Source organism: Salvia splendens, chromosome 15 (genome assembly GCF_004379255.2).
Source record: "Salvia splendens isolate huo1 chromosome 15, SspV2, whole genome shotgun sequence".
Classification (NCBI taxonomy): domain Eukaryota; kingdom Viridiplantae; phylum Streptophyta; class Magnoliopsida; order Lamiales; family Lamiaceae; genus Salvia; species Salvia splendens.
Window position 1 is genome coordinate 30,227,713 of NC_056046.1, and position 14,190 is coordinate 30,241,902.

The window sequence follows — 14,190 nt, forward strand, 5'->3', positions numbered from 1 at the left end:
TCCTCCTACTGTCACGGGAGCTTTTACTACTTCCAAGTGCATCCTCTCGAACTCACGTATCAACATTTCTTCTTGAGTTAGTAACAAAGCCAATTGAGGCTGGTTCTTCCTACTCAAAGCATCTGCCACTACGTTCGCTTTGCCCGGATGATAGTGAATACCACAATCATAGTCTTTTACAATCTCTAACCAACGTCGCTGTCGCATGTTTAGCTCCTTCTGCTCAAAGAAGTACTTGAGACTCTTATGATCCGTATAAATCTCACATCTCACTCCATAGAGATGGTGTCTCCAAATCTTTAGCGCGTGCACTACATCTGCTAACTCCAGATCATGAGTCGGAAATTTCAGTTCGTTCGGTCTCAACTATCGGGAAGCATATGCTATCACTTTCCCATCCTGCATCAACACGCATCCTAGTCCTACTTTCGACGCGTCAGTATAGACGGCGAAGTCCTTGTCGGGTTCTGGTACCGCTAGGACAGGTGTTGTAGTCAATTTCTCTTTTAACAGTTGGAAACTCACCTCGCATTCCGGCGTCCATACCACCTTGATTCCTTTCTTTAACAGTTGTGTCATCGGTCTCGCAATCTTAGAGAATCGCTCTATGAAACGTCGGTAGTATCCCGCCAATCCCAAGAAACTACGGATTTCACTCGGCGTTTTCGGCGACTTCAAATTCTGTACAGCCTCGACCTTTGCGGGGTCTACTTGAATCCCATTAGCCGTCACGATGTGGCCAAGAAAGTTCACTCGAGTCAACCAAAACTCACACTTACTGAACTTGGCATAAAGCTTCTCTTTTCGTAACGTCTCCACAAGGTTTGCAGGTGCCATCCATGCTCTTCCTCGTTCTTCGAGTATACCAACACATCATCAATGAAGACTAAAACAAACTTGTCGAGATACTCGTGGAAAACTCGGTTCATCAAGTCCATAAAGACAGTCCGGGCGTTAGTAAGTCCAAATGGCATCACGACGAACTCATAATGGCCATAACGAGTGCGAAAACAGTCTTAGTCACATCCTCTCGTCGGACCTTTAGTTGATGATACCCCGACCTCAAACCCATTTTTGAAAATACGCCCGCTCCTCGAAGTTGGTCAAATAAGTCGTCGATTCTTGGCAGTAGGTACTTATTCTTCAATGTCAACTTGTTGAGTTCGCGATATTCAATGCACATCCTCATCGTTCTATCCTTCTTCTTTACGAACAGAACAAGCGCTCCCCACGGTGATACACTAGGCCGAATAAATACCAAGTCTAGCAGTTCTTGCAACTGAATCTTCAATTCAGCCAACTCTTTAGGGGCCATTCGGTATGGTGCCTTCGATACTGGCGCATATCCGGATTCCAAGTCAATCGTAAACTCCACTTGTCTGTCTGGCGGCGGTCCAAGTAAGTTTTCAGGGAACACATCGGGAAAGTCTCGCACTACTGCCTCGTCTTCCACTTTCAATTCCTTCTTTTCTTCTCCGTTTAAGTACACAAGATACGCCGAACGCCCTTTTCTTATCATCGTGGTTGCTTGTAAAGCAGAGAATATGGAGGTTCGCCGGTTCAAGGAAATCCCATGCAAGATGGTCGGCTCGTCGCCAGGAACTCGAAAAGAAATCTGCCTCTCCTTACAGTGAATCGTTACGTGGTTCTCGGTCAGCCAATCCATTCCCAAAATTATGTCTACGTTCTCCAAAGGAATAACCTGCAAAAGTCGAGCTACTACTCCTAATTCTCCTAACACAAACTCTACGTTCGAGCAAGTTCGTGCAATGTCAATCAGACCTCCAACAGGTGAAGACACGTTCAAAATCGGTTCAAGCTTAACAGTAGGAAGTTCTAGGGCATTCACACATGACATTGATATAAAAGAGTGCGAAGCACCCGTATCAAACAGCACAATAATAGGGAGTTGTTGGATCTTTCCCATACCTGCCAAGTTATCTTTGCCCTTATTGGCCTGTTGCTCCTGCATTGGATTCCCTTTCAGTGCATATGCCCTTGCTGGTTGTGGGGCGACTTGCCGGATCGGTTGTGGTTGCTGCGGTGGTCTCTGTCCCTGCCCGTTCCTCGTTCCACCCTTGTTGTTGTTCGGGCACTCTCGGGACATGTGGTCATTCCCACCACAAGCAAAGCATCGGGTACCTCCGACTCTACACTCCCCAACGTGGAACTTGGAGCACCGATTGCAGTAAGGTGTCCTTGGCTGATTTCCTCTTTGTTGTGGCACAACCTGTCGGCCAAAATTCTGAGGCTGGCGGAAAGTAGGATGGTGTCTATTGTTGTCATACTGGGCTCGGTTTCCTTCCCACTTCCTCTTGTCCCGATAATTTTGTTGTTGTGTGGGTGGTGTAGGATTTGTCACTCTCTCATTCTTAGGAAGTGCCTCTTCTACGTCCAAGGCGCAACTCAAAAGCTCGGCGTAAGGAACTCCTTGTCAGCTAGCCACGGCCACTCTTATCTCAGTCCTAAGGCCAGAGCAAACTTCGCGGCCATCTTCTCATCCGTGTCCACCAACTCAGGTGCATAACGAGTCATCTCGCAAAGTGCGCGGTCATATTCCGACACTGTCATATTTCCCTGCTTCAAAGTGAAGAATAAAAGGATCGATGGATAAGTAGAGATTCTTCACCAAAACGGTGCCATCACAACCGCTGGGAATTTTGATCTGAATTTTGGAAGTTCTCAGCGACATATCGGATTCTTTCATAGATGTTTTGACATAGTTGCTGAGTATCACTTGCTTGTTGCTAATTTCCTCATCCATTTTACCGTTAATTCTGGTGGAATTCTGGTGTTCAGCTTCATTGTTTTATATCTGAAAATCCCTAGAAAAGCTCTTGGCTAATGGAGTAGAAGTTTTGGGTTGTGTGTAGTAGCGGCGCCTCTGCTAGGTGAGAATCATAGGGAGCTCTAATATTCTCTGGAGGGACATCTTTTTTTTATATTATTTTAGATCCGTGAACTTTAAAATATAATATGAGGTCTGTCAACTGTGAGTTAATATCACTTTTTTACTATTTTCAAGTTTTTTGGATGAAAATACCCTCAATCATATTTTTAATTAACCTATCACATACTCATATGGTTTTTGTAAATGATGATAAATAGCTAAAGTGGACATATGATAAAGTAAGAGAGAGAATAACGTAGAAGAGAGTCTTATCTACATTATTCTCTATCTTACTTTACCCTTTCTTCATTAATTATTTATTACTCCCTCCGTCCGTGAAATGTTTTCCAGTTTTTCCATTTTGGCCCGTCCGTGATGTTGTCCACTTTGCTATTATTTTACTTTTTTGGTAAATGGTTCTCATATTCCACTAACTCATTACACTCACATTCTATTATAAATTCAATATATAAATATGGGACCTACATGCCACTAACTTCTTTCACTCACTTTTCTTTACATTTCTCAAAACAAGTGCCGAGTCAAACATGGACAACATTTTGCGGACGGATGAAGTATCATTTGTTCAAAACGAGTGCAGAAAATGAAATGTGACAAAATTTCAGGGACGGAGGGAGTAGTAAAAATATGTATAAAAAATATGGGTATGTGATAAGTTTATTAAAAATATGTACCCGGTATTGAGGGTATTTTCATCCAAAAAACTTGAAAATAGTAAAAAAAATATTTCGATTGATATTAACTCATACTTGACAGACTTCAAATGATATTTTTAAAGTTCACGGATCAAAAATGATACATTGACAAAGTTCGTGGACTAAAAAAATATTTCTTCTTCTCAATAATAGGCGGGGGTATTTTCTTCAGCAACCATTTAATTAAAAAACAAATATTAACACCTAAAGCCCCTAACCAGCCGCAATTCTCCAACACTGAACACTTGAAAAAAGATCCAATTACGTGAGCCCACCAGGCCATATAAGGGAAACTGAACGAGTCTCAGTTTGTATTTTCTTTTATGACTTTAGATTATGGCTGGCAAAATTTATTGTATTTATAGGTCATTAGGTATTAAGTTCACTACATTTGACTAATTCACGCACAACATTTGTAAAGTTGTTTTCAATACTTTCAATTTTTGTAAAAATGCGACACAATATTAGACTTATTATTTATTTAGTTTGACTAAAGTTTAAATTTTGTCTCGCATATTTATTTAAAAAGATATTTTGATCCACAGTTTAAAGATTTTGTCCATTAGGTAGAGTACTTGTATTTTAAAGTCTAAAATTAGGCTTGTATATTAAAAAAACATATTTTGTCCTATACATTAATAAATTTTGTCAATTAGATAGAGTACTTGTATTTTAAAGTCTAAAATTAGGCTCCTATATTAAAAAAACATTTTTATCCTATACATTAATAATTAGTAGAGTACTTGTATTTTAAAGTCCAAAATTAGGCTCGTATATTAAAAAAACATATTTTGTCCTCTACATTAATAGATTTTGTCAATTAGGTAGAGTACTTTTATTTTAAAGTCTAAAATTAGGCTCGTATATTAAAAAACATATTTTATCCTATACATTAATAATTAGTAGAGTACTTGTATTTTCAAGTCCAAAATTAGGCTCGTATATTAAAAAAAACATATTTTGTCCTATAGAATAATAATCAATTAAGTGTCTTCGCTTCTGGTCCTAACCTATATATTTCAATTCATATTTAACATGTTAATCAAGTCAATCCATATTTAACTCATTCATCAAGTCAAAATGAGATTAATTAACCATTAATTATTAACAAAATTAGTATTTTAATATGGCCAAGACATATAACCAGATCTAGGAATGAAAGGCGATTGGGGTCGAGGGGGGCCGACCGACCCCACCGCCGGCCCATGAATACGGCCAGAATCAAGCTTCTGTCGTTGTGCTTCAAGTCTTCGACCCAACGATGTTGAAAGAATAGCAGATATGCAACGGCTAATGAAAAGGAGAGTGTTAATCAAGGATCAATTGAGAATTTATACTATATTTATTGGAGGCTATGAAGAAACTACACGTTATGGCTTAATAAAGTGTTAATTTAGGCGCTATAAAGTTATTTATGAAGGTATTAAGACACTAAATGTTCTAGTGTATTTTTTTTCATAGTCATAACATAATTACATCACTTTATCTGTGTTCATGGATTAATGTGAAAACCACATTTTACGTGAGAATCGAGAATAATATTTTGAATGTATAAACTTGGATAATTCACGGTAAAAATTAACCGTATGAAAATAATATATTTATTCGTGATTAGTGGGGTTTTAATGCATATCTTTCACTTAATTTAATATATAAAAACGTCAAACTATAAACAAAGTTCAAGAAACAAAAGAAAAATATAAGTAGGGTTGAATTTAATATACATCACATTTATTATAAATCCCTTCTATGGATGTAACACCCACTTTTTTTTTCTAACTTGTGGAAAATTGACTCTTTAGTGTTGTTATTCGTATCTAATCTCTTTTACCTCGCGTTGTGATTGAGTGATATGTTTAAAGTAAGTATCATGTCGGCAGCTGAATGAAGTTCTTTTAGCATTGAAGAACTAATAGCTAGTTGAGAGGTTCTTTCTACAAATAAAAGTCCAAAAGCGTTTTTACAACGAGTTCGATGCTAGAATAAAATAAGAACACGATTTCGGACATCACAAGAGTCGTACCGGGACGGACTCGCGCCGGGCAGCCCCGGGACAGCCGTCTTCCGTCCTCCGGGTCTTGCTCGATCACCACATTTTTTTTTACTCCCGATACCTACACGAAAGGATAGACCACGTGTCAAATCCACTTTCGACATCAAATTATGATGAAAAGTTTGACAAGAACCGCATCACATCAAGCACGTTTTCCAAACGACAGTTCGCCTTTTACGAACGACGGTTCAACTCCAAACGAAATTTCACATTTTCCAAACGACGGTTCGCGTTCTACGAACACGGTTCAACTCCAAACGAAATTTCACGTTTTCCAAACGATGGCCGCATTTATTAGTTGTCGTTTCGAAATGACAAGATGGGAGTTTTTGTCTTTTGTGAAAAATGTAATTTTCATTCCATGCTTTTGTTTCTCTTTTGTCTCTATATATATAACTTCCATCCACTCCAAATTCTTTTACTTCACCAACAAAGAGCTACCATCAAGATTTTCGCCCCCTCTTCATCCTCTCCAAAATTTCTTCCAATCCTTGTTCTTGCATCCATTGGAGTTTGATTTTCAAGAGTTCCCGATGAATCGCATCAATCTTTGCTTCTACCGCTTGGTTTTCGATTCAAGAAGGTATAATTGAATCTTTTCCTCATCTTCAACATTGAAACCTTGTTCTTGATTCCTTCATGCATATAGTGAGTGTAGGAATCTTAGATCGCATAATTAATCGGTGGAAATTTGTGTTTGTATGAGAACAATTGTGAATATGCGATTTTGAATGAATATGTGTGAAGTTTGAATGAATCATTGGTGAATGATGTGTGAATATATGAGAACATGATTGTGAGAACCTTTTGAAGCATGATTGTGTGTTGGAAGCATGAAAATTTGTGTTTGGATGAATGAGGAAGAAACCCTGATCTCGAAATTTTGAAGCCTGAAAACTGTGGTGTTCGGACAGTGGATTCCGACATGTGTTTCACCAATCAAAAGATCGAATTTTGACACGAAATTTTAACTGAGTAAACTTGAAGGTGTTATCTGTGTTTTGTGTGAATTTCAGGCCTTTTTGACCAAAGATGAATTTTTAACAAATTTTTGAAGTTGACTGCGTAATTCTGCCATAAACTTGTATTCTCGCCCAGAAAGTTTCGTTTTCTATTTGACTGACCAAATGGCCTTATCTTGACGTGAATTTTTGAGTGTATGTAATCTTGACGTGAATTTTTCACAAATTTTTGTGAAAATTTTGGCCTCATTGAACATTGGATGAAGTTTTGGTAAATTTTTCAATCGAACCGCGCAGTACTGCCAGAATTTTTATGTTCCGACCAGAGGGTTGCATTGTTGTTTTGACTGAACAAATGATATGATTTCGGTGTGAAATTTTAACTGGATGAACTTGAATGTATCTACTGTGTTGTGACCAAATTTTAGCTTCATATGAAGTCGGATGGCTGTTTGGAGATTTTACAAACCAACTGCGCAGTTCTGCCAGATTCGTGGTTATGTGGAAATATCACTTGTTGCCAAGTTGAGTGAATTATATGATGCATGTATTTTTCAGGAATATATCCTATGACGTGATTATATGTGGCACGTTGAGAAATATTATGGCATGTTTTCCTTATGTTGATGAATGTTGGGATGGGTAATTTAAGAGAATGATAAAAGGAACAATAGGACATGTATGATAATGTGAATTGATGGAAGGCTGATTTGTATTGTGGTTTGGCAAGGGTTATTGTGTGTACGTGAGCACAAGGAACGAGGGTTTTCCTTAAGTGGATATTGAATTGTTTAAGCAAACGAGGTGGGCTTTCGAACTGAGTATTTTTAAGACTTTCTCTTTAAAGTATGTTTACAGTTTTTATGAAAAGTATTTATATGTGCTTTCTAATTAAGATATGATGTTAAGTGCGAGCTTGCTATTTAATGTGAAGTATTATGATAAGTGTTATTTGTTTGGTGTGTCGTTAGGTGTTGCTTTACGAGTGCTTATGAAGTGTAGCTTTTGTTGAGTTTGAAAGTTATGTGTTCGGCTTTTGATGACAGAAAAATGATTTACATTTCAAAAATGTGTTATGAAAAAAAAATAAAGTTGAAAAGGTTATGTCAAGCCATATTTTGTTTTGGAACTATGCCTACTGACTGCAACGATGAATGGAATGGATTGATGGGAGACTGTGGGAGGTAACCATTTCCTCGGCACTTAAATGGAATGGATTGATGGGTGACCGTGGGAGGTAACCACTTCCCCGGCACTTGAATGGAATGGATTGATGGGTGACCGTGGGAGGTAACCACTTCCCCGGCACTTGAATGGAATGGATTGATGGGTGACCGTGGGAGGTAACCACTTCCCCGGCACTTGAATGGAATGGATTGATGGGTGACCATGGGAGGTAACCACTTCCCCGGCACTTGAATGGAATTGATTGATGGGTGACCGTGGGAGGTAACCACTTCCCCGGCACTTGATTGTTAAGATATGATGAATGATGAAAGGAACGATGAATGATGAATGGATTGATGAATGAACAAGAGATAGTGAAATCGGTTTTGTCAGATACGGCATATGTTCCAGGAAAATAGATCGAAAAATCACTTTTGAAAAAGGAAAAAAAAATGTTTAGTGTTCTCGGACTTTTCCTAAAACCCCGAGTTCACTCAAAGAGTGGCTTGACAAAATCAGTTGTTATGAAAATATATTTCGGCATGTGTCCACTGAGTACACCAAGTACTCAGCCCTGCATACGTTTTAAAAATGTGCAGGTTGAGCAGTGATGACGGCGGGCGATGTTGAGCATAGACGATGAAGATCCTTCGATAGAATAGTACTCGGATGCGACGTGTCTCCATACACGACGTTATCTGCTCTTGACTCTTCCACTGCAGTGCAAAAGTCGAGTTTGCACTCTTTGTATCGTGCACTCTGATATATACTATGTGAGTTATTTCGGTTCAAGCTTCAGTTGTGCCACAGTTTCCCCTTTCTTTCCCGCTTCTTTCATCCTCCCCTAGTCGCGATCAACCGTATTTTCTATCCTTAGAAAATGCAGTCGTGACAATGGATGTGCCTCTCTCCTATTACACTGGAATTCTTGGTAAATTTGTTTCTCAAATTAGCCGCCGTATGTATCGTATCAGTGCATATTATTGTAGGATAATTTGCCTATAAATTTATAAATTTTCATCAAAATATAGTTTTTCATACAAACTTTACAATTCATATGTAAATTATCAAACTATTAATTTGTTCTATTTTGCAACCAAACTATTAAATTCACATGTACTATTAATTTGTTCTGATTTTGCAACCAAACTACTGATTCGATTTGATTTTGCATTTTAACTATTAAATGTGACATCAACCAAAATAATGTTAAATTTTATAGTTAAATAATTCATTGGTTGAATTATGGTTATAGAATTATATCAAACCATTTTAAACTCTAAATCTTAATCGGAAGCAAAATCAGAATAAATCAATTGTGAAATACTTGTTTTAAAATGTTAACAATAATAACACATAACCACATCATACACACATCGCTAACAAAAGTATTAGACTTAAGTAATAATCTTTAAATGAAATTTTCTACGTCTATCACTGCATTTTTTGACGATAATTTTGTGAAGGTATGGCCGGTATCACTGCATATGTTGGATTTTACGAGATTTGCTCTCCAAAAAAGGGTGAACTCGTCTTTATATCGGCTGCATTAGGAGTTGTAGGTTAGCTTGTTGGCCAATTTGCTAAGCTATTTAGGCGTTATGTCGTTGGAAGCGCAGGATCACAACATAATGTCTTTTAATTACTCTTTTAAATTAATTTATAAAAATCCATTCACCAACTTCTTTTTTCAATTTGAATTTGCATAATTTGTTGGTGATTAAATGAATATGGAACATAATAGTAATAATTAACATAAATAACCATACAGTCAAAAGTCAACTCTAATTCAAGTTTTAAAATATTCAATAAGCATTATCTTTAATAAAAAATATTAATAAAAATAACCTCAGCAATTATCTTAATACTGAAGCAGCAATTTTCTTTTTGGGGCTGTAATTGCTTTATATTTTTTAGAGTTAATTTATTTATATATATTACTTTGTTCAAGGTTGACCTTTTGAAGAACATATTGGGGTTTGATGATGCATTCAACTACAATGAAGGATCGTACCTGAATGAAGCCATAAAGAGGTATATATATAAAGTGACAAAATTAATTAATTTCTTTTACATATATAATTAACTGATCTAACCATATAGATTATGGGCCAACAAGATATTGGGTCGGGTCGGGCCGGTCCAATCCAAAGATATATATACATGTAGCCCATATGGCCCTGGCTAGTCACATAAATAAACAAAAAACATATATTTATGATCAAAATTTCCCATTCGGTCTAATGAGCACAACCCCGACCCGTACTTTGTTATCTCTAATAAGTGTATGAAATTAATCACAACTATTTAGGTACTTCCCCGAATGGATCGACATATATTTCGAAAATGTAGGAGGCAAAATGCTCGATTCGGTGCTCCCGAACATTAGACCTGTAACACCCCGAAAAAAAAAGAGAGAAAAAAAATATCAAATTAAATCAAATCAAATTAAATATTTTCCTAGTTGACTTAGTCACCAAGATCTGCCTTAATCCAATTTTTTAAATAAAGATTCTGTAGAGATTTTCCTCCTCCGTGATAAGCAAATAAATATCAAACAAATTCAAATTTATCAAAAATACATATAAAAAAATAAAAGAATTCGAATTCTCCTTCCCCTCAACCACGATTAAAACCGTTTCCCTCTCACCCCTAAAATCTCTCCAACAAATCAAATCTCCACCGAACTTATATATATCTCATCCCACAATCTTAGCCAATTTTCAACGCCATTCCAGTGCAGTTTTCTTCCCTTCCAACAAAATTGAGAGGAAAAATCGAGCAGCCTGTGAAATAACCATCCTTCGCAATCTCAAATTGTTCTCTTCATTACAAAGGTATACTCCTTAATTTTGGAAATCCCCTGCAGACTAACATTCAAACATTCATAGTAGTTCACGAACGGTTTTTTTTAAAAATTTGTGAATGATTTGTGCTTAATAAAGTTTTGTGCTTGATAAAGTCTCGATCTTTAAGGCCATTAGAAACTATCCTCTCGTTTCTTTAATCTCTAGATCTTGGAAATCCTTTTCTACACATTAATATTTGAAGTCAGACAATTAAAAACTTAATAAAAGTAGATTTGGGGAAAGGGGATAGCGAGAGCTTACCGGTTGTGAGAAACGGCACTGCCGACGGAGGAGCTGGGTAGCGACTGGATTGCAGTGTGATGGCGACGATGGTGCTGAGACAGAGACAGCGGCAGCACAGTATCGACGGCGGCGACGGAGGGGGACGAGAGGGATGAGTTGGGATCGTTTTTGTAATGGTGAATTGTAGAAGAGGAGAGAGAGAGAGTGATATTTAGAGGGAGACAGAGAGTAAAAAGAAAGAATTTGAGAAGTAGGGAGAGTACGGTACGTGTAGATGGAGAAAGAGAATAGTTGTTTCCTTGTTTTATTATTTTTATTACTTTAATATTTGGTCTTTGGGTTAATGTGAAATGTGGTGGAAGGGTGGATACAGTACACATAAAATTTTGGAATGGGAGTATTTTATATATGTATCTTATTTCTTTAAAAGAAAATTTGGGTATTTGATTAAGAATGGAAGTGAGGCTGTACGTTTATTCTACTGGTATATTTGGTCAGTATCTTGATTTTAATATGGTTAGGAGTGTTTATATTGTTGGACTAATTTAGTAACTATTTTTGGGTCAATTTTATTTAAGTTGGACTATTTTAAAATAATTACTTGATGTTGGAATGAAGTTAATTAAATCCTTGTGGGTCGAGTTATCTCTTTGCTTTTGTTGGAGCAGGAGCGGCCGAAATTAATCGAATTTCCTAAGCTTATAATTGGGAGGAATTTGTAATCGTGATCGAGAAAATGATCGAAGTCTTAGGATGCATGCATCTTATTTTTGGCTTGATTGGTTTTGTTGATTTATGTGTTATTTAAATGCTAAAGGTGATTCCTTGCAAGCGAGACGTGGTATCAAGGGAAAGGAAATAATTTCGGATTAAGAACATGAGGTGGGCTTTCTTTTTAAATAAGGGCAATGCCCTAAGTGTATTTTTATGTGAAAATAATATTAATATTTGTCATGCCGTGTTTTGTTTTATTCTATGGAACCTATCTGATGTGGCTTTTGCCATCAATGGATAATCGAATTCGGGTCTGTCTAGGGAGTGAGTCCCTATTCAGGCTAGTGTACACCTATGGAGATCGTGAGCCGTCTTTTGGGTCGGCCGGTCTAGTGACTTGGAATGTGGCCACATTCCTTGTCATCAATGGATCAGATACGGGAGATAGCTATGGGGAAATGGTTGATCAACCGAATTTTACAATGGAAAAGATTTTAGTGTCTTGGGCGATTTCTAAAGTTAAAACCCCAAGGTCACTCAATGGTGGCATGATAAATACTTTTTATAAAATGTTTTCGGCATGAGTCCACTGAGTGCATCAAGTACTCAGCCCTGCTTTTCTTTTTAAAAATTGCAGGTTGAGCGTGACGGGTGCGGTGGGTGTTGAGCAAGACCGTTGAAGAAATTTAAGTGTGTAGAATGTGTCATGTCTTCACACGTGGCATATTCCTTCTCTCAAATGCTTCCGCTAAGTAGTTGTCTTTCTTTTGAGTTCTTGTATCGTTGAGATAGTGTTCATTTTTGAGTTGTTGATTGTTGAGATACTCTGATTTTATTCGAGCTATTCCCATTTGTTTCGAGCTATGGTCGAGTTGTGTTGTTTTTCCCCTTTCTTCCCCGCTTTTTTAATCCTCCCCTAGTCGCGATCAACCGTGTTTTCTATCCTTAGAAAATGCGGGCGTGACAAGACCCCACGGTCGCATCACCGCCTGCGGGATGATCTCGCAGTATGACTAGGAGGAGCCAGACGCGACACACAACTTGATGTATGTGATCGTAAAGAAAATCCGAATGCAAGGATTCGTCGTCTTCGACTACTTCATTGTTGAAGGAATTGAGGCTGCGCCAGCCGCTTTGGTTGGACACTTTTCTGGTCGCAAAGTGGGAAAGCAAGTTGTTCTTGTGGCTCGTGATTGATCAATTTGGTCCTATCGATCTTGATTTAATGGACGGTGAGGATTGATTTGTGTATTAATTTATATCTAAAATAATTTGTGTTAGCTTCAATAAAGAATTACCATTTTTATACATGTTAGAAACTAGAAACTAAGAGATGAAACTTCTTTTTTCTTCTTTGAAGAATAAATCGAAGGCAACAATGAAATTTTCTTTGCTTAAAATTGTTTAATTCATTAAAAAAAATTCTCGATGACCTATTCAAGAGAAATTGACGCTTGAATACACTAGTCAAAGGGATAGAACTTTTGAATTTGAGTGAAAGTAATGCCAATGAATAGTTCAAATTTCGATCTCATACTTTGCATTCAGTCACAGCAGGAGATGTTGTTAGATACACAATAATTTATTATTCTTGAATTATAATATTTTAATATTAATATTTCCATGTTGAAATTTTGTATAATAGTATAGTTTTATCATCTTTCAACCACCATTATATGGGCTTAAATTAAACTAAAATATCGCAGTCTTCTAAACGTTATATGCTGCATTCTTATCGAGGAACATGTGTCAAAAAGACTTCAACGACGTCCCTTAATGATGTATTATGTATTTTTAAACTAACATTATGATTATGAATTAAAATTTTATCTCTCATTAAAGTACTCTAAGATAAGTTGAGAACACAAATTTCCTATCCAAATTATATTTTGAATCCGCCGCCAATGGTTGATCAATTATTGATATTTATTGTACTAGTATTATAATAGTATTACTCCTACGCAGTCATTTTGTTATTCAAGGTCTGCTGCTATAAATCCAACATTTATTTTTCACAAGCATGGTCAATTTTATAGTACTCCTCGGACCATCCCCACACATCTAAAAATAAACGTATTTCATGCTTGGTTAAAGAAAATTATTCCTTTCAATTTATTGCACTTCCAAATTTTCAACACATAACATGAAGCAATATTTTTCCAACACATATTGTTTTATAAAGGGATATCGGTCTCTAAAATCATCAAAATTAGGCCAAGATTTAGTATTTCCCAATAACTTAAAAAATGGTCTAAAATATAACAAACTTTACACTTAATTTGTTTGTTAGTACTACTATTTCCCATAGCAGGTCAATCACCATATCCAACCAACTTCCGAGCAGTTTTTATCTTACTTGGCACTTACTAAATCATTGTGTTTTTCAACGTAGCTTTTCAACGTAAATCTAAAATATTATAAACACTTCACGGTTGCCCACGTATAATAAGATTTTTTCTAAAAATATCATATTTGTGCTGAGTTGTGAAATAACAATAAAATGTAAAGTTTGTGATACTTTAGACTATTTTTAATGTTCTTGGGAAAAACTAATACTTGGAAAGTTTCATGATATTATATGTCAAGATCACTTCAA

General features: G+C 36.7%; 1 pseudogene; it reads left to right on the forward strand.

Moving 5' to 3' along the window:
• Nucleotides 1-6,212: 6,212 nt before the first annotated feature.
• LOC121768489 lies at nt 6,213-12,845 on the forward strand (annotated as a pseudogene).
• Nucleotides 12,846-14,190: the final 1,345 nt, after the last annotated feature.